Source organism: Ranitomeya imitator, chromosome 6, assembly GCF_032444005.1.
Source record: "Ranitomeya imitator isolate aRanImi1 chromosome 6, aRanImi1.pri, whole genome shotgun sequence".
In the NCBI taxonomy this organism is placed as follows: domain Eukaryota; kingdom Metazoa; phylum Chordata; class Amphibia; order Anura; family Dendrobatidae; genus Ranitomeya; species Ranitomeya imitator.
The window spans coordinates 316,337,642-316,358,226 of record NC_091287.1 but is presented as its reverse complement, the minus strand read 5'-3'; the positions used below and the strand labels follow the sequence as shown (position 1 = coordinate 316,358,226).

Here is a 20,585-nt window from a genome sequence, read left to right as displayed (position 1 = left end):
GGCCTAACACTGATACCCTTTGGGGAGATGGAGCAAAAGATTGCCCTGAGGAGGACATTTTAGCAAAGCAGACGCTTTCACAATGGCAGATCTGCTGTTTGTTCAAGCTGTGAGCCCCTCATTTTTAATCTGCATAACCCCACCTATTGTAACCCTCCCCCCTCTTTGTTCCAATGTGCACTACTGAGTGCCAGCAGGGGGGGCGAGAGGGAAATTCAAAAAACAAACAAGCGAGCAGCTGTCTTCCCTTAGCTCTCCTGATGCCAGGTATAGACCCTGCTGCCTACCTATCACCATGCTGCCCACCGCTGTTCCAGCAGCAGACTGAAGATGACTGCCACCGCACTGCTTTATATAGGCCAAGGGCCCATTGTGACACGTGAGGGTTCCAGCCCATTGTGACACGTGAGAGTTCCGGACCATGGCCAAGGGCCCATTGTGACACGTGAGAGTTCCGTGTGCAGATTCTATCTAATGCAGGCAGCGCACCTGGTTGCTAGAAAGTGTTAGAATACTCACAGAGGTGGAGATAGGCAGCGTATTCAAGATCAGCACAGATACAATTTTTCCTTTTTTTAAAATACATATACACCAAATTTAAAAGTCAGTCGTCCACAAGAGGGAGACAATGTTTTACAAAAGAAATCATGCTGTAACAAACGTCGTATGTATGGCAGAACTACTTCTGGGTTACTTAAATTAAAACACTAAGTACTGATAGCAAGGGGCCTAACTTTGCAGATGATATATTTGCAACACTGTAACAAAGGCCAAATACGTGTCCACATCTTCACACACTGGTTGCAACCAATAAAGAGAGATTGATTGATAGATTTCATATTGAACGCAATACAATGCTTGACATGCATAGGCGCAAACAATGCAATGCGCCCAAAATGTTGCAATTGGTCAAGTTAAATCTAGCAAAATGCATTTGGCATCTGAAATGTGCAACTTTGACCCTGAAAAGAATTCACATAATGGGTTAAAACACAACGTGTGCGGATTTCCATTCAATCTGTATTTGGAAGCCGTATCAGAGAAGGAGTGCACTGTTCCCGGAGAAGATACCGCAATAACGGGTCAATGCGTGGAATGGACAGAGCAAGCTCTTTTTCCATCTCCCAAATCCATTTGCTATAGGGTGTCCAATTAGAAGATGTATCAGATATTAAACTGATAAGAACAGATACTACACTTGATCTTGGGCGGCGGCGGTGACGACGACGACGATCATAGCCAAAAGGCCGAAAAGCCATAACCAGAAATGGTTTTGTACTTATGCCGCCCCCCGAGGCCTGACACTCATCCGTCATCCTAGCCAGAAGGCCGAGAAGCAATAGCCAGAAATTGTTTTGCACTTGTGCCGCACCAAGGCCTAACACTGATACCCTTTGGGGAGATGGAGCAAAAGATTGCCCTGAGGAGGACATTTTAGCAAAGCAGGCGCCTTCACAATGGCAGATCTGCTGTTTGTTCAAGCTGTGAGCCCCTCGTTTTTAATCTGCATAACCCCACCTATTGTAACCCTCCCCCCTCTTTGTTCCAATGTGCACTACTGAGTGCCAGCAGGGGGGGCGAGAGGGAAATTCAAAAAACAAACAAGCGAGCAGCTGTCTTCCCTTAGCTCTCCTGATGCCAGGTATAGACCCTGCTGCCTACCTATCACCATGCTGCCCGCCACTGTTCCAGCAGCAGACTGAAGATGACTGCCACCGCACTGCTTTATATAGGCCAAGGGCCCATTGTGACACGTGAGGGTTCCAGCCCATTGTGACACGTGAGGGTTCCGGACCATGGCCAAGGGCCCATTGTGACACGTGAGAGTTCCGTGCGCAGATTCTATCTAATGCAGGCAGCGCACCTGGTTGCTAGAAAGCATTAGAATACTCACAGAGGTGGAGATAGGCAGCGTATTCAAGATCAGCACAGATACAATTTTTCCTTTTTTTAAATACATATACACCAAATTTAAAAGTCAGTCGTCCACAAGAGGGAGACAATGTTTTACAAAAGAAATCATGCTGTAACAAACGTGGTATGTATGGCAGAACTACTTCTGGGTTACTTAAATTAAAACACTAAGTACTGATAGCAAGGGGCCTAACTTTGCAGATGATATATTTGCAACACTGTAACAAAGGCCTAATACGTGTCCACATCTTCACACACTGGTTGCAACCAATAAAGAGAGATTGATTGATAGATTTCATATTGAACGCAATACAATGCTTGACATGCATAGGCGCAAACAATGCAATGCGCCCAAAATGTTGCAATTGGTCAAGTTAAATCTAGCAAAATGCATTTGGCATCTGAAATGTGCAACTTTGACCCTGAAAAGAATTCACATAATGGGTTAAAACACAACGTGTGCGGATTTCCATTCAATCTGTATTTGGAAGCCGTATCAGAGAAGGAGTGCACTGTTCCCGGAGAAGATACCGCAATAACGGGTCAATGCGTGGAGTGGACAGAGCAAGCTCTTTTTCCATCTCCCAAATCCATTTACTATAGGGTGTCCAATTAGAAGATGTATCAGATATTAAACTGATAAGAACAGATACTACACTTGATCTTGGGCGGCGGCGACGACGACGACGATCATAGCCAAAAGGCCGAAAAGCCATAACCAGAAATGGTTTTGTACTTATGCCACCCCCCGAGGCCTGACACTCATCCGTCATCCTAGCCAGAAGGCCGAGAAGCAATAGCCAGAAATTGTTTTGCACTTGTGCCGCACCAAGGCCTAACACTGATACCCTTTGGGGAGATGGAGCAAAAGATTGCCCTGAGGAGGACATTTTAGCAAAGCAGACGCTTTCACAATGGCAGATCTGCTGTTTGTTCAAGCTGTGAGCCCCTCGTTTTTAATCTGCATAACCCCACCTATTGTAACCCTCCCCCCTCTTTGTTTCAATGTGCACTACTGAGTGCCAGCGGGGGGGCGAGAGGGAAATTCAAAAAACAAACAAGCGAGCAGCTGTCTTCCCTTAGCTCTCCTGATGCCGGGTATAGACCCTGCTGCCTACCTATCACCATGCTGCCCGCCGCTGTTCCAGCAGCAGACTGAAGATGACTGCCACCGCACTGCTTTATATAGGCCAAGGGCCCATTGTGACACGTGAGGGTTCCAGCCCATTGTGACACGTGAGAGTTCCGTGCGCAGATTCTATCTAATGCAGGCAGCGCACCTGGTTGCTAGAAAGCATTAGAATACTCACAGAGGTGGAGATAGGCAGCGTATTCAAGATCAGCACAGATACAATTTTTCCTTTTTTTTTTTTTTAAATACATATACACCAAATTTAAAAGTCAGTCGTCCACAAGAGGGAGACAATGTTTTACAAAAGAAATCATGCTGTAACAAACGTGGTATGTATGGCAGAACTACTTCTGGGTTACTTAAATTAAAACACTAAGTACTGATAGCAAGGGGCCTAACTTTGCAGATGATATATTTGCAACACTGTAACAAAGGCCAAATACGTGTCCACATCTTCACACACTGGTTGCAACCAATAAAGAGAGATTGATTGATAGATTTCATATTGAACGCAATACAATGCTTGACATGCATAGGCGCAAACAATGCAATGCGCCCAAAATGTTGCAATTGGTCAAGTTAAATCTAGCAAAATGCATTTGGCATCTGAAATGTGCAACTTTGACCCTGAAAAGCATTCACATAATGGGTTAAAACACAACGTGTGCGGATTTCCATTCAATCTGTATTTGGAAGCCGTATCAGAGAAGGAGTGCACTGTTCCCGGAGAAGATACCACAATAACGGGTCAATGCGTGGAGTGGACAGAGCAAGCTCTTTTTCCATCTCCCAAATCCATTTACTATAGGGTGTCCAATTAGAAGATGTATCAGATATTAAACTGATAAGAACAGATACTACACTTGATCTTGGGCGGCGGCAACGACGACAATCATAGCCAAAAGGCCGAAAAGCCATAACCAGAAATGGTTTTGTACTTATGCCGCCCCCCGAGGCCTGACACTCATCCGTCATCCAAGCCAGAAGGCCAAGAAGCAATAGCCAGAAATTGTTTTGCACTTGTGCCACACCAAGGCCTAACACTGATACCCTTTGGGGAGATGGAGCAAAAGATTGCCCTGAGGAGGATATTTTAGCAAAGCAGACGCCTTCACAATGGCAGATCTGCTGTTTGTTCAAGCTGTGAGCCCCTCGTTTTTAATCTGCATAACCCCACCTATTGTAACCCTTCCCCCTCTTTGTTCCAATGTGCACTACTGAGTGCCAGCAGGGGGGGCGAGAGGGAAATTCAAAAAACAAACAAGCGAGCAGCTGTCTTCCCTTAGCTCTCCTGATGCCAGGTATAGACCCTGCTGCCTACCTATCACCATGCTGCCCGCCGCTGTTCCAGCAGCAGACTGAAGATGACTGCCACCGCACTGCTTTATGTAATGTATAAGAATTAGATCTGTCTCTTTAAGAAAGCGAGGGCGGGAGTTGAGAGGAGTTTCAGTTTCAGCTCTGACCTGAGGAGGGAATGTTATGCTGCTGTTATGCTGTGTGCTGGAGGAAATGAGAAGAATAAACTACAGTTAAAGCTTACTCTCTCTTAAATTCCTTACACCGTGTGGACATTACAACTGGCGACGAGGATGGGATAGAATCACCTGCTACTGTGAGTACTGACCCCTGCTTTACTGCTTCACACGCCAGCGCCACTGAGAGACTCCATCATGGCTGAATACTTGCACATGTTCCCACAGTTTGATATGACTGATGTCACTAATCTCTCTCATAACTGGAGAAAATGGTTAAATCGATTTGAGAATTTCCTGGAAGCAATAGATATAAAAGAGGAGAACAGAAAAAAAGCCGTGTTCCTGCATTGTGCGGGCACAGGAGTCTATGACATATACAGCACATTACCAGCAGCGGTGACAGACACGTACAGCAAATGCTCCAAAGCTCTCACTGACTACTTCAACCCTAAACAAAACATCAGATATGAAAGATACAAGTTCAGGATTGCTAAGCAGCTTCCAGAAGAATCCATAGACACCTATGTCACCCGGCTAAAAGAACTAGCACATGGGTGTGCATTTACTGACGTAGATGATGAAATCCTAACTCAAGTAATTGTCACCTGCTCGTCTAATACCATAAGGCGTAAAGCTCTGCAGCAGGATCTCTCTCTGCATGATTTACTCAAGATGGCCCGTGCTATAGAGATAGCAGATCATCAGGCAAGTGCAATGGAGAGTGGGGATAATTTACATGTGCATAATCTCAAACATAACAGTGCACAAGGCAAGCAGGCCCCGCAACAGAAGAAATGTTATAGATGTGGACAAGATTTCCCTCACCACATGAACAAATGTCCAGCTATAGGACAAACTTGCAGTAAATGTGGAAAAGGGAACCATTTTGCAGTTGTCTGCAAATCAGCGCCCAACAAGTCTCCTCTGCCAATGACAAAGCCTGCAAATATAAAAATGGTAAATCAGGATATAGAAGAAATGTCTGTGGCTGAGAACTATGTGTTCACAACTTCTGTCACTGGCTCAGTGCAGGCTCCATGTATTACACTCACCATCTGCAACACGGATATCACCTTTACCATAGATACAGGAGCTTCAGTGGATATCATAGACAGCAATACTTATGAACAGTTGAAAACAAAGCCAGCCTTACAGCAAGTGCATACTAAAATCTTCCCATATGGATCTAAAACACCTCTAGGTACAATGGGACAATTTGATGCTGAACTTAGCTATAAAGAAAATAGGCAGAAAACCACTTTTCACACATTACAAGGATCAGGAGGCTGTCTTCTCAGCTATCACACTGCCTTGAAGCTAGGACTCATCCAGATTGTTCATACCATAACCGACCCTGCGGACCTGGATGTACAAGCCATGGTGAATAGTTTTCCCTCCCTATTTAGTGGATTAGGAAAATTAAAGGACTCTCAAGTGCATCTTCATGTGGATGACAGTGTCCGTCCAGTAGCCCAGGCTCACAGTGTATTCCATTTCACCTGAGAAAGAAGGTAGAAAAGGAACTCCAATTACTCATGGATGATGATGTCACATTGAAACTGTTTCTGGTCCCACTCCGTGGGTCTCTCCACTTGTGGTAGTTCCAAAACCAAAGACTCCAGAGCAGGTAAGACTGTGTGTTGACATGCGCCTGCCCAACACTGCTATTCAAAGGGAAAGACACATCTCACCCACAATTGATGACATTATTAATTTATTAAATGGAGCAACTGTTTTTTCAAAGCTCGACCTCAATAAGGGCTATCATCAATTAGAATTGAGTCCAGAATCCAGATACTTAACAACATTTTCCACCCATGTGGGTCTCAGAAGATACAAAAGATTGACGTTTGGGGTCTGCTCAGCAGCAGAAATTTTTCAAGATACGATAAGGAGTGTCATTCAACATATTCCAAATGCCTTTAATTACAGTGATGACATACTGGTTTTTGGGAAAACTCAAGCTGAACATAATCGTGCTCTATATGCTATCTTTGAATGTCTGCTCTCTGCTGGACTCACTTTAAACAAAGAAAAATTCGAATTTGATAAAAATTCATTGGAGTTCTATGGTCACATTTTCTCGGCGGAAGGAGTACGACCTGATCCCAAGAAAGTGGAATCCATCAGAGCAGCTTAAATTCCACAGGATGCCAGTGAAGTGCGCTCTTTTCTTGGAATGGCAAGTTACTGTGCTAGATATATTCCAAATTTTTCGACAATCAGCACTCCATTAAGGGAACTTACGAAACAAAATTGCGTTTTTCAATGGTCCCAAGACTGTCAGGCCTCTTTTGAAACAATCAAAAAGGAACTCTGCTCAACAACCACCATGGCCTATTTTGATCCAGCTCTTCGAACCGAACTGATTGTGGATGCTAGTCCCGTGGGACTGGGTGCAATTTTAGCACAATACAAGGATGACAATCAAAGTCCCCACATCATTTCTTATGCAAGTAAAAGCTTAACAAGCACTGAAAGAAAGTAATCACAACCTGAAAAAGAAAGCTTGGCAGTCGTCTGGGGATGTGAACACTTTCACTTATTTCTCTATGGCGCTCCCTTCACCATTGTCACAGATCATCAAGCTCTCCTTACAATTTTTGGAAATCCCCGAGCTAAAATGCCAGCACGGATTGAACGATGGGGTCTACGTCTACAGGACTATAATCACAAAATTGTTCACAAACCTCGAAAATACAGCAATCCGGCTGATTATCTCTCAAGACATCCCACGAATGATGATTTACCTGTGCATTCCTCCATTGAAGAATACATCCACTTTGTTGCAGCTCACGCCGTGCCAAAAGCACTTTCTGTTGATCAGTTTGTGAATACGACAACAAGTGACAAGACACTCTGTGCCTTAATACAAATTATTCAAAATAGAAGGTGGCATGAAATTCAAAAGAAAAAATTTCCTGAAGATGGGATTGATCTGAAAGAGTTAAAACTATTTTCAAATGTACGTGAGGAATTATCAGTAACTGAAGATCAACTCATCCTTCGTGGTACCAAACTGGTTGTACCTAAGGCCTTGCGCAACCTAGTCATACAGATAGCACACAAAGGTCATCTAGGAATTGTTGGCACAAAAAAAGTTACTCAGAGAAAAAGTGTGGTTCCCAAATATGGATAAATTGGTGGAAGAGAAGATTGGACATTGCTCCACTTGTCAATTAATTACTCCATCATCAACTCTAGAGCCATTACAAATGTCTCCGTTACCCACTGCTGTATGGGAGGAAGTGGCAGTCGACATATATGGACCATTAGCAAATGGCCAATACATTCTAGTAACAATTGATGAATATTCTAGATACCCTGTCATTTCATTCATCTCTTCAACGTCTGCTAATAGTGTCATACCAGAACTGGACGACATATTCTCTGCATATGGCATTCCAAGAGTGGTCAAAACAGATAATGGACCTCCATTCAATGGACATGTGTTTGCACAGTTTTCTGAATACTTGGGGTTCGGCCACAGAAAAATCACACCTTGCTGGCCGCAAGCTAATGGAATCGTAGAACGTTTCATGCGCACCATGGGGAAACGAATCAAGGCAGCTAGCCTGGAGCACACCCCACTGAAACAGTCACTATACAAATTCCTGCGCAATTACCGCAACACGCCACATTCCACCACTAATGCTGCGCCATCTCATCTAATGTTCAGCAGAACTCTTCGTACACGGATCCCTGATGTGACCAGTCATCCCTTACCAAATGACTCTTCAGTGCGATCAACGGATTTCTTTAACAAGCAAGCCATGAAACATTATGCAGACAGAAGGCGCCGGGCACAGCCATGTGCCCTCAAAAGAGGTGATATGGTTGTTGTGCGTCAAAAATCAACCAACAAAACCTCAGCTGTATATAGTCCTGCAAAATATAATGTTACTGAGAGAAAATGCAGTATGGTCACGGCTGAGCGAGACGGACACTCCATCACTCGAAATTCCTCACATTTTAAAATCATACCGCAGAACAATGGTAATGAACTCCCACCAGTGGAAGATTTGATACCCGACGGTGGAGAGGACCAACAAGAGGTGACTGATCCGTCAGCACTGGACACCCCCAATGAACGCAGACATTACCCTACACGGGAAAGAAGGGCTCCATTGAGACTTATTGAAGAGATATAGTTTAAAAAAAAAGGGGAATAAGACAATACAGACATATGGTTTTTCTTGGACATTTTCGTGTTGTTACATTGTCAATATTTGTTTTAGGTTGTTAATATAAGTATATAAAAAAAAAAAAAAAAAAAAGGGGATGATGTAATGTATAAGAATTAGATCTGTCTCTTTAAGAAAGCGAGGGCGGGAGTTGAGAGGAGTTTCAGTTTCAGTTCTGACCTGAGGAGGGAATGTTATGCTGCTGTTATGCTGTGTGCTGGAGGAAATGAGAAGAATAAACTACAGTTAAAGCTTACTCTCTCTTAAATTCCTTACACCGTGTGGACATTACACTTTATATAGGCCAAAGGCCCATTGTGACACGTGAGGGTTCCAGCCCATTGTGACACGTGAGAGTTCCGTGCGCAGATTCTATCTAGTGCAGGCAGCGCACCTGGTTGCTAGAAAGCATTAGAATACTCACAGAGGTGGAGATAGGCAGCGTATTCAAGATCAGCACAGATACAATTTTTCCTTTTTTTAAAATACATATACACAAATTTAAAAGTCAGTCGTCCACAAGAGGGAGACAATGTTTTACAAAAGAAATCATGCTGTAACAAACGTGGTATGTATGGCAGAACTACTTCTGGGTTACTTAAATTAAAACACTAAGTACTGATAGCAAGGGGCCTAACTTTGCAGATGATATATTTGCAACACTGTAACAAAGGCCAAATACGTGTCCACATCTTCACACACTGGTTGCAACCAATAAAGAGAGATTGATTGATAGATTTCATATTGAACGCAATACAATGCTTGACATGCATAGGCGCAAACAATGCAATGCGCCCAAAATGTTGCAATTGGTCAAGTTAAATCTAGCAAAATGCATTTGGCATCTGAAATGTGCAACTTTGACCCTGAAAAGAATTCACATAATGGGTTAAAACACAACTTGTGCGGATTTCCATTCAATCTGTATTTGGAAGCCGTATCAGAGAAGGAGTGCACTGTTCCCGGAGAAGATACCGCAATAACGGGTCAATGCGTGGAGTAGACAGAGCAAGCTCTTTTTCCATCTCCCAAATCCATTTACTATAGGGTGTCCAATTAGAAGATGTATCAGATATTAAACTGATAAGAACAGATACTACACTTGATCTTGGGCGGCGGCGACAACGACGACGATCATAGCCAAAAGGCCGAAAAGCCATAACCAGAAATGGTTTTGTACTTATGCCACCCCCCGAGGCCTGACACTCATCCGTCATCCTAGCCAGAAGGCCGAGAAGCAATAGCCAGAAATTGTTTTGCACTTGTGCCGCACCAAGGCCTAACACTGATACCCTTTGGGGAGATGGAGCAAAAGATTGCCCTGAGGAGGACATTTTAGCAAAGCAGACGCCTTCACAATGGCAGATCTGCTGTTTGTTCAAGCTGTGAGCCCCTCGTTTTTAATCTGCATAACCCCACCTATTGTAACCCTCCCCCCTCTTTGTTCCAATGTGCACTACTGAGTGCCAGCAGGGGGGGCGAGAGGGAAATTCAAAAAACAAACAAGCGAGCAGCTGTCTTCCCTTAGCTCTCCTGATGCCAGGTATAGACCCTGCTGCCTACCTATCACCATGCTGCCCGCCGCTGTTCCAGCAGCAGACTGAAGATGACTGCCACAGCACTGCTTTATATAGGCCAAGGGCCCATTGTGACACGTGAGGGTTCCAGCCCATTGTGACACGTGAGGGTTCCGGACCATGGCCAAGGGCCCATTGTGACACGTGAGAGTTCCGTGCGCAGATTCTATCTAATGCAGGCAGCGCACCTGGTTGCTAGAAAGCATTAGAATACTCACAGAGGTGGAGATAGGCAGTGTATTCAAGATCAGCACAGATACAATTTTTTCTTTTTTTTTTTTTTTAAATACATATACACCAAATTTAAAAGTCAGTCGTCCACAAGAGGGAGACAATGTTTTACAAAAGAAATCATGCTGTAACAAACGTGGTATGTATGGCAGAACTACTTCTGGGTTACTTAAATTAAAACACTAAGTACTGATAGCAAGGGGCCTAACTTTGCAGATGATATATTTGCAACACTGTAACAAAGGCCAAATACATGTCCACATCTTCACACACTGGTTGCAACCAATAAAGAGAGATTGATTGATAGATTTCATATTAAACGCAATACAATGCTTGACATGCATAGGCGCAAACAATGCAATGCGCCCAAAATGTTGCAATTGGTCAAGTTAAATCTAGCAAAATGCATTTGGCATCTGAAATGTGCAACTTTGACCCTGAAAAGAATTCACATAATGGGTTAAAACACAACGTGTGCGGATTTCCATTCAATCTGTATTTGGAAGCCGTATCAGAGAAGGAGTGCACTGTTCCCGAAGAAGATACCGCAATAACGGGTCAATGCGTGGAGTGGACAGAGCAAGCTCTTTTTCCATCTCCCAAATCCATTTACTATAGGGTGTCCATTTAGAAGATGTATCAGATATTAAACTTATAAGAACAGATACTACACTTGATCTTGGGCGGCGGCGACGACGACGACGATCATAGCCAAAAGGCCGAAAAGCCATAACCAGAAATGGTTTTGTACTTATGCCGCCCCCCGAGGCCTGACACTCATTTTTTTTTTTTTTCTCTTTCCCTCAGATGGGAAGTTCCACAGTCAGATATCCAAAACGATATGGAACTCAACTCCCAAAACAGCGTGCCACAAACTCAATGTAACCGCCATTCCCATCATCATTGGAAAACACAACAAAAAGTATTGTTAACAACCAAAAAAAACCTCAAGATACATTAACAAAATGTTTCCACTTTTTAGTTTTCCAAATTCCCTCTGCATCCACCTCCCCTCTCCTCCTCTGATCACACACAAAGCAAAAATACAATTTTCCCAAAATGATTCTTATACAATTTTTAACCTCAATATCCTTCCTTTTAAACACATACATATTCCTCACATCCCACAATACCTCTTTTATACATGCCATCATCAACCACAATACTCTCTCCTTTTCCCCACACATACCCAATCCAAACATAAAAAGCTCAAAAGACAACAGATTCACCTCACACAGCTCCTTACACAAACGACCCAGACCTGCAATCACACTTCTAGCATACTGACAATTCCAAAACAAATGCACCACACTCTCACTCCCACCACATCCACTCCTCGGACACTTCTCACTCCTCACTAAATCCCGATTTTTCAGAAACTCCCTCACCGGTAACAGCCCATGCAATGACTGCCATACAATCTCACTCTGCCTGTTTGTCATACCATTCATACGTACCTTCTTCCATACTTTCTGCACATCATCCCCTCTTACCAATTTAAGATCTGGCAAGGACAGCCTGTGAGCTCGTCCAACAATAATGTCACATTCCATCTCTCTACACTCAATCATCTTATATACAGCTTTCTTCTTTTCTAACAATCTCACATCCACATCACACAGTTCATACTTCACTAAAAATTTGTAAACCCACATATACCACACAGGAACCTCAAAAGCCACTGGGCTCCTAAGATCTCTTTCACGCCATTTCAAACGAAACAAGAAATTTCCAAACAAAAATCTACACATACATGCATACTTCCCATCCATCCTAATCACACCTAGTACATACACCATAATATTCACGCCAAAAAATACATTCAAATTTGGGAAACCCAGTCCCCCTTATCCAAACTCTTCATAACAATTTCTCTCCTTGCACGCTCCATACATGAACCCCAAAAAAAGACAAACAAAACCCTATTTAATCTTCTAATACACATGTAGCTTGGTGGAAAAACCATCGCAACATACAAAAAAATAGGTAACACAACACTCTTAATAACTAAAATTTTACCAAAAACGTAAGATCCCTCAAATTCCAAAAATTTAACTTGCGCTCTACTCTCTCTCTCACATCCACCCAGCTTTCCTCTCCATCCAATTTCTCTGAAAATTTCACACCCAAAACCTTTATCGGTCCACTCACCACATTCACTCCAGCATCATCGCTCAGACTCCTCCCCCCAAAATTCTTACACTCACTCTTCTCCCAATTCACTTTAAAAGCAGATGCTCCACAAAAAATAGAAACCAACAACTTCACACGCCGTACCGAACACTCTGAATCACACAGCACACACACATCATCCATATAGCCACTCATCTTCCACTCTCTCCCCCCACCCCCCGGTACTTGCACACCCCGAATCACCTTATCTTTTCTTAAAGGGAACCTGTCACCCCCGTTTTTTGAGATTGAGCTATAAATACTGTTAAATAGGGCCTGCGCTGTGTGTTCCTATAGTGTATGTAGTGTACCCCGATTCCCTATGTATGCTGAGAAATAACTTACCAAAGTCGCCGTTTTCGCCTGTCAATCAGGCTGGTCAGGTCGGGAGGGCGTGGTGACATCGGTGGTTCTTCCTCAGCTTTACGTTGGTGGCGTAGTGGCGTAGTGGTGAACAAGCAGCGCGCGATCTGCGCTGTAATCCCTTGCATCGGTGGGGGCGGCCATCTTCCTGGGGCCGCGCGTGCGCAGATCGAGTGCTCTGCTGCACGGGGCTTCAGGAAAATGGCCGCGGGATGCCGCGCGTGCGCATTAGAGATCGCGGCGGCCATTTTCCCAAAGCCGAGATGCAAACTCGGCTTTGGGAAAATGGCCGCCGCGATCTCTAATGCGCACGCGCGGCATCCCGCGGCCATTTTCCTGAAGCCCCGTGCAGCAGAGCACTCCATCTGCGCACGCGCGGCCCCAGGAAGATGGCCGCCCCCACCGACGAAAGGGATGACAGCGCAGATCGCGCGCTGTGTCTTCACCACTACGCCACTACGCCACCAACGTAAAGCTGAGGAAGAACCAGCGATGTCACCACGCCCTCCCGACCTGACCAGCCTGATTGACAGGCGAAAACGGCGACTTTGGTAAGTTATTTCTCAGCATACATAGGGAATCGGGGTACACTACATACACTATAGGAACACACAGCGCAGGCCCTATTTAACAGTATTTATAGCTCAATCTCAAAAAACGGGGTGACAGGTTCCCTTTAACAGACACAACAAAGACTCAATTGCGCATATAAATACGATAGGGGACAAAGGGCACCCCTGCCGAACACCCGAAAATACATTTACTCTCCTCCCCACATTTCCATTCAACAACACACAACTATAAATGTTCTTATACAAACTTCTCACTCTCTCAACAAACTCAGAAGGAAAACCCATCTTCACCAACACACTAAACAAAAAACCATGCGCCAATCTATCATACGCCTTCTCAAAATCCAAACTCAACACATACACCCCCTTCTTACGATTCATGCAGTCCCACAAACAATCTCTCAACATACACAAACTTCCATGTATTCGTCTTCCAGGCACCGCACAACATTGCTCCTCACCCACCACACTCCCAACCACGCCACGCATCCTGTTAGCCAAAATTTTCGCATAAATCTTATAATCACAATTTAGCAATGTGATCGGCCTCCAATTTTTAAGATTTTTCAAATCACCTTTTTTTGGCAATAACACAACCACCCCTGCACGCATACCATTTGCCACCTCTGCATTCGCCCACATATACTTACATACATCCACAAAATCCTTCCCAATCACATCCCACATCACACGATAAAATTCCACCAGTAAACCATCCTCCCCCGGTGTTTTATTCATCGCCATGCTACACACCACCTTCCATACTTCTTCACCCGTCACATCACCCATCAAACTTTCATTTTCTATCTTATTCAAACTATTTTCCAAAACACTCAGCACCTCACTCTCCAAACCTTCATCCCTCCATTTCACAGCATACAAATCATCATAAAACTTTGCCACTTCCTCACAGAAGTCCGCACCACTCACTTCATTTCCATCCATCCCATTCAAAACACTCATACTCTGTCTCTTCCCAAAAACTTTTTTAAAGAAAAAACGCGAACACTTCTCATTCTTCTCCAAATTCTCTATCTTGGCCCTGTACACAATACTCCTCCCTCTTTCTAACAAAAAAACATTCACTTCTTTTTTCACTTTCACTAAATCTTCACTCACATCCATCCCTCCGGCCCTCAACTTATACAACACACTCAGTCTTGCATTTAAAAAAACAAACCTTTCTCTCTTTGCAGCCGCACACTTGTACCCGAGTTTTTAAAAAAAACTCTTGGTTTTCCATTTAACCCAATCCCACCATTCACACACATTTCTGAAATCACTCCTGCACCCACACCATTCTGCATAATGTCTTTCATACTCCTCTCTCACACCCTCTCCTTCCAGCAAGCTCACATTGAACTTCCACACACCTTTCCCAGCCACTTCATTAACATGCAAATCCAATTCACACTTCATACACACATGATCCGAAAAAACCACACTCTCCTGTGCATAACTAACAGGAATCAGATTTTTTGAAACAAAACAATAGTCCAATCTAGACGCCACCCTCCCACTGTCAGAAAAAAACGTATTTAACAATGGAGTTATCTTGCATGCACGCTGCATATCCTTTAAACCAAAATCACTCACCATATCCATTAACACTTTCCCTGACACATCCACATTCACACTTCCCACATCACAGTTCATATCACCCACTATCACAACAGGTACTCTTCCTGGAATAAAAAACTTAATTTTTTCAAGTAAAACTTTACGCTCCTGTTTTTCCACAGGAGCATATACATTAATAACACAAAAACGAACATTTCTAAATTCAAAATTTGCCAACACACACCTCCCAAGCTCAATCACCATTTAGTCACACAAACTCACATCATTTCCCTTCACCAAAAAACCCACACCATCATTTTTATTACAGGCACTCCCTGACCACACAGACGCACCATGAGGCCATTCACTCCCCTTCACATCATCCACAATCACACACTCCTGCAGACAAAAAATTCCTGCATTTTGGGTTGCAAAAAAATCCAAAATGGCCGCACGCCGCAATCTGTTTTTAAAAACCCTCACTTTTTGTGATATGATTGCGAAACCCATAACATACACAGGAACAAAAATACTAAAAAACAACCTAGAAAAATGACATTAAACAAGTTACATGAAAAACATAAAAAAGCAAAAAAACATTTTAAAGGCAAATGCTATATACAAAAACACCTAGCTACTGAAATAATAGCACATAACTAAGTAGTGTCGCCACTGTCCTCCTCCACCATCTGCGCCGAACAGCTTTCAGAGCCGCTGACCTCCATACGCTCCTCCACACGTGTCTTCTTCCGCCCAACCTTCCTCTGGGGCGCTCCTCCTTCTGGAACCTCAAAGTCACAACTTTCCCCACCACCCTCCCTGGGACACTTTCGACCTCCAGGCTCATCTTGTGAGGAAAAAACACCAATGTTTCTTGGGTCAGACTCAGGAATCACAGATTCAGCCATCTCCTCCGCCCCAGAAGTATCAAAATCCATTAAAACACCCAACTCCTCTGCTTTGGTAACTGGGACCTCCTTTTTTTTCTTAATTTTATTAGCCATAGCACGCTCTTCCTGCTTTGCGGCTCTCCAAAATAACTTGTCCTCCAGCTCCTCCTTCCTCCTTTCAGCCTCCTTGTCCTCCTGCCGTCTATCCCGCCGTCTCTCAATCATAGAGGGCGGAATTACCTCAGCGCTTTGCTGCGCAGAAGCCTTGCTTTCCTCCCACTTCCTCTCCTCCTCCCGTTTCTTGACCACCTCTCTCATTTTTTCCTCCTCCTGCCTCCACTCTTCCTCACGTTTCTTTTCTTCCTCCTCCCGCCTCTCCTCCTCTCTAGTCGACCTCCACGGCCCACCATATGGACAGTCCTTATACAGGTGCCCTGTATTACCACACCGGTCACACTCATGTGGCATTGGACACTGAGCTGCCGCATGGCCTTCTCTTTTGCAATTACGGCAAACCAAGCTCTTATCACACATGCTCTGCAAGTGCCCAAATTGAAAACACTTCCTGCAGTATAGAGGCTGCCCTGCATATGTCAGAAAGCCCCTATGACCCGCCACTGAAAAATTGCCGGGGGGTGGGTGAAACCTCCCAAACAACTTGGGTCTTTCCTCAGTTTCACACGAAACACATACTTACAGTTGAAAATGCCTAAGCAATTTTTCTGTTTCTCTCCACCCTTCACATATTCACAGTAGCGAGCCAGGAACTGCTCCAGCAGAATTACTTCTGTATAAGGGTTATATACAGTAACCGTCACCACTTATTCCATGAGCCCAAACAGAGACTCCACCCGCACTCGCTCCAGGCATGGGTCACCATCATGACTTCGGGGCCACTCAAACACAGTTAAACAGCAAGGCTCACTCACAAAGGTAACATCATATGTACCTTGGTTGTGAAATTCATTCACATATCAGTCCGATGAGCTCCAGCCTTTCCCTACAGCAGGTCATGAACCACGTACACCACGTTGTTTTTCGCACCATCTTCCACGACCACACAAATCGTATTCTTGATGAACATCTTCAATCTTCTCTGCCGATACGAATATCGCAGTAGCAAATTAGCAGCACGCTGCCAGGAAACACTCGCATCCCCTGACCGCGACACAAGATCGCAGCCAGAAGGCCAAGAAGCAATAGCCAGAAATTGTTTTGCACTTGTGGCGCACCAATGCCTAACACTGATACCCTTTGGATGGAGCAAAAGATTGTCCTGAGGAGGACATTTTAGCAAACCGGACGCTTTCACAATGGCAGATCTGCTGTTTGTTCAAGCTGTGAGCCCCTCGTTTTTAATCTGCATAACCCCACCTATTGTAACCCTCCTGTTGTGAATTCTGTTGTCGAACTCCCTCCTGTGGTCGTGAATGGTACTTCGGCGAGTCCTGTCCATGGACTCCCTCTAGTGGCTGTGAGTGAAGCTGCTGCTTCTGAGGTTCCTTACACAGGTGACGTAGTTTATCCTTTGGTTGGCTGCTCTATTTAACTCCACTCAGATCGTTACTCCATGCCAGCTGTCAATGTTCCTGCATTGGTTCAGTGCGCTCTTGGATCTTTCTGGTGACCTGTCTTTTCCAGCAGAAGCTAAGTTCCTGATAGTTATTATTTGTTCATTGTTTCCTTGTCCAGCTGGTTATCATGATTTTGTCTTGCTAGCTGGAAGCTCTGGGATGCAGAGTGGCATCTCCGCACCGTTAGTTGGTCCGGAGGTCTTTTTGCACACTCTGCGTGGTCTTTTGTAGTTTTTTGTGCTGACCGCAAAGATACCTTTCCTATCCTCTGTCTGTTTAGTAAGTCTGGCCTCCCTTTGCTGAAACCTGTTTCATTTCTGCGTTTGTGACTTTCATCTTTACTCACAGTCAATATATGTGGGGGGCTGCCTTTTCCTTTGGGGAATTTCTCTGAGGCAAGGTAGGCTTTATTTTCTATCTCTAGGGCTAGCTAGCTCTTAGGCTGTGAAGAGGCGTCTAGGGAGTGTCAGGAACGTTCCACGGCTATTTCTAGTTGTTGTGATAGGATTAGGGCCTGCGGTCAGCAGAGCTCCCACATCCCAGAGCTTGTCCTGTGTGAGTTTAACTATCAGGTCGTGCCGGGTGCTCCTAACCACCAGGTCCATAACAGTACAACTGGCCAAAAGTATTAATGCATCTCAATAGAGCGATAAGAGAAGTTCTGAGACCATTTTTTTTTCTTTGCACTGTGTTTTGTCTTTCTTTTCCCCTAAACCTTTGGGTGGTTCAGGACACAGGTGTAGATATGGACATTCAAGGTCTGTCCTCTTATGTGGATCATCTCACTGCAAGGGTACACAACATTCAAGATTTTGTGGTTCAGAATCCTATGTTAGAGCCTAGAATTCCTATTCCTGATTTATTTTCTGGGTATATATCTAGGTTCCTGAATTTCAGAAATAATTGTAAACTGTTTCTAGCTTTGAAACCCCGCTCCTCTGGTGACCCCGTTCAAGAAGTAAAAATCATTATTTCTTTGTTGCGTGGTGACCCTCAAGACTGGGCATTTTCCCTTGCGCCAGGAGATGCTGCATTGCGTGATGATGATGCGTTTTTTCTGGCTCTTGGATTGCTTTATGATGAACCAAATTCAGTAGATCAGGCAGAGAAAATCTTGCTGGCTTTGTGTCAGGATCAGGATGAAGCGGAGGTGTACTGTCAGAAGTTTAGAAAGTGGTCTGTGCTTACTCAGTGGAATGAGTGTGCCCTGGCGGCAATTTTCAGAAAGGGTCTTTCTGAAGCCCTTAAGGATGTCATGGTGGGATTTCCCACGCCTGCTGGTCTGAATGAGTCTATGTCCTTGGCCATTGAGATCGATTGGCGCTTGCGTGAGCGCAAAGCTGTGCACCATCTGGCGGTATTCTCTGAGCATAGGCCTGAGCCTATGCAGTGTGATAGGACTTTGACCAGAGCTGAACGGCAAGAACACAGACATCGGAATGGGCAGTGTTTTTACTGTGGTGAATCCACTCATGCTATCTCCGATTGTCCTAAGCGCACTAAGCGGTTCGCTAGGTCTGCCACCATTGGTACGGTACAGTCTAAATTTCTTTTGTCCGTTACTCTGATTTGCTCTCTGTCGTCCTATTCTGTTATGGCATTTGTGGATTCAGGCGCTGCCCTGAATTTGATGGACTTGGAGTTTGCCAGGCGCTGTGGTTTATTCTTGGAGCCCTTGCAGTACCCTATTCCATTGAGAGAAATTGATGCTACGCCTTTGGCAAAGAATAAGCCTCAGTACTGGACTCAATTGACAATGTGCATGGCTCCTGCACATCAGGAGAATATTCGCTTTTTGGTGTTGCATAATCTGCATGATGTGGTCGTTTTGGGGTTGCCATGGCTACAGGTCCATAATCCATTGTTGGATTGGAAATCTATGTCTGTGTCCGGCTGGGGTAGTCAGGGGGTACATGGTGATGTTCCATTGTTGTCAATTTCGCCTTCCACTCCTTCTGAAGTCCCTGAGTTTTTATCAGATTACCGGGATGTATTTGAAGAGCCCAAATCCGGTGCCCTACCTCCTCATAGGGATAGCGATTGTGATATTAATTTGATTCCTGGTAGTAAGTTTCCTAAGGGCCGTCTGTTTAATTTCTCTGTGCCAGAGCACGCCGCTATGCGGAGTTATATAAAGGAATCCTTGGAGAAGGGTCATATTCGCCCGTCGTCGTCACCATTGGGAGCAGAGTTCTTTTTTGTGGCCAAGAAGGATGGCTCTTTGAGACCTTGTATTGATTACCGCCTTCTTAATAAGATCACAGTCAAATTTCAGTATCCTTTGCCGCTGCTGTCTGATTTGTTTGCCCGGATTAAGGAGGCTAGTTGGTTCACCAAGATAGATCTTCGAGGGGCGTATAATCTTGTGCGTACTAAACAAGGCGATGAATGGAAAACAGCATTTAATACGCCCGAGGGCCATTTTGAGTACCTGGTTATGCCATTCGGGCTTTCTAATGCTCCATCTGTGTTTCAGTCCTTTATGCATGACATCTTCCGAGAGTACCTGGATAGATTCATGATTGTATATTTGGATGACATTTTGGTCTTTTCGGATGATTGGGAGTCTCATGTGAAGCAGGTCAGAATGGTGTTCCAGGTCTTTCGTGCAAATTCCTTGTTTGTGAAGGGGTCAAAGTGTCTCTTTGGAGTTCAGAAGGTTTCATTTTTGGGTTTCATTTTTTCCCCTTCTACTATCGAGATGGACCCTGTTAAAGTTCAGGCCATTTATGATTGGACTCAGCCGACATCTGTGAAGAGCCTGCAGAAGTTCCTGGGCTTTGCTAATTTTTACCGTCGCTTCATCGCTAATTTTTCTAGTATTGCTAAACCATTGACTGATTTGACCAAGAAAGGTGCTGATGTGGTCAATTGGTCCTCTGCGGCTGTAGAGGCTTTTCAGGAGTTGAAGCATCGTTTTTCTTCTGCCCCTGTGTTG

At 44.4% G+C, this 20,585-nt stretch overlaps 5 pseudogenes; all 5 read right to left on the bottom strand.

Annotated features, from left to right (window-relative positions):
- Positions 1-1,042: 1,042 nt before the first annotated feature.
- Positions 1,043-1,259, bottom strand: LOC138643699 (U2 spliceosomal RNA; annotated as a pseudogene).
- A 1,157-nt stretch (positions 1,260-2,416) lies between these two features.
- Positions 2,417-2,630, bottom strand: LOC138643679 (U2 spliceosomal RNA; annotated as a pseudogene).
- Positions 2,631-3,753: 1,123 nt separating this feature from the next.
- Positions 3,754-3,964, bottom strand: LOC138643693 (U2 spliceosomal RNA; annotated as a pseudogene).
- A 5,690-nt stretch (positions 3,965-9,654) lies between these two features.
- Positions 9,655-9,868, bottom strand: LOC138643678 (U2 spliceosomal RNA; annotated as a pseudogene).
- Positions 9,869-11,033: 1,165 nt separating this feature from the next.
- Positions 11,034-11,247, bottom strand: LOC138643713 (U2 spliceosomal RNA; annotated as a pseudogene).
- Positions 11,248-20,585: the final 9,338 nt, after the last annotated feature.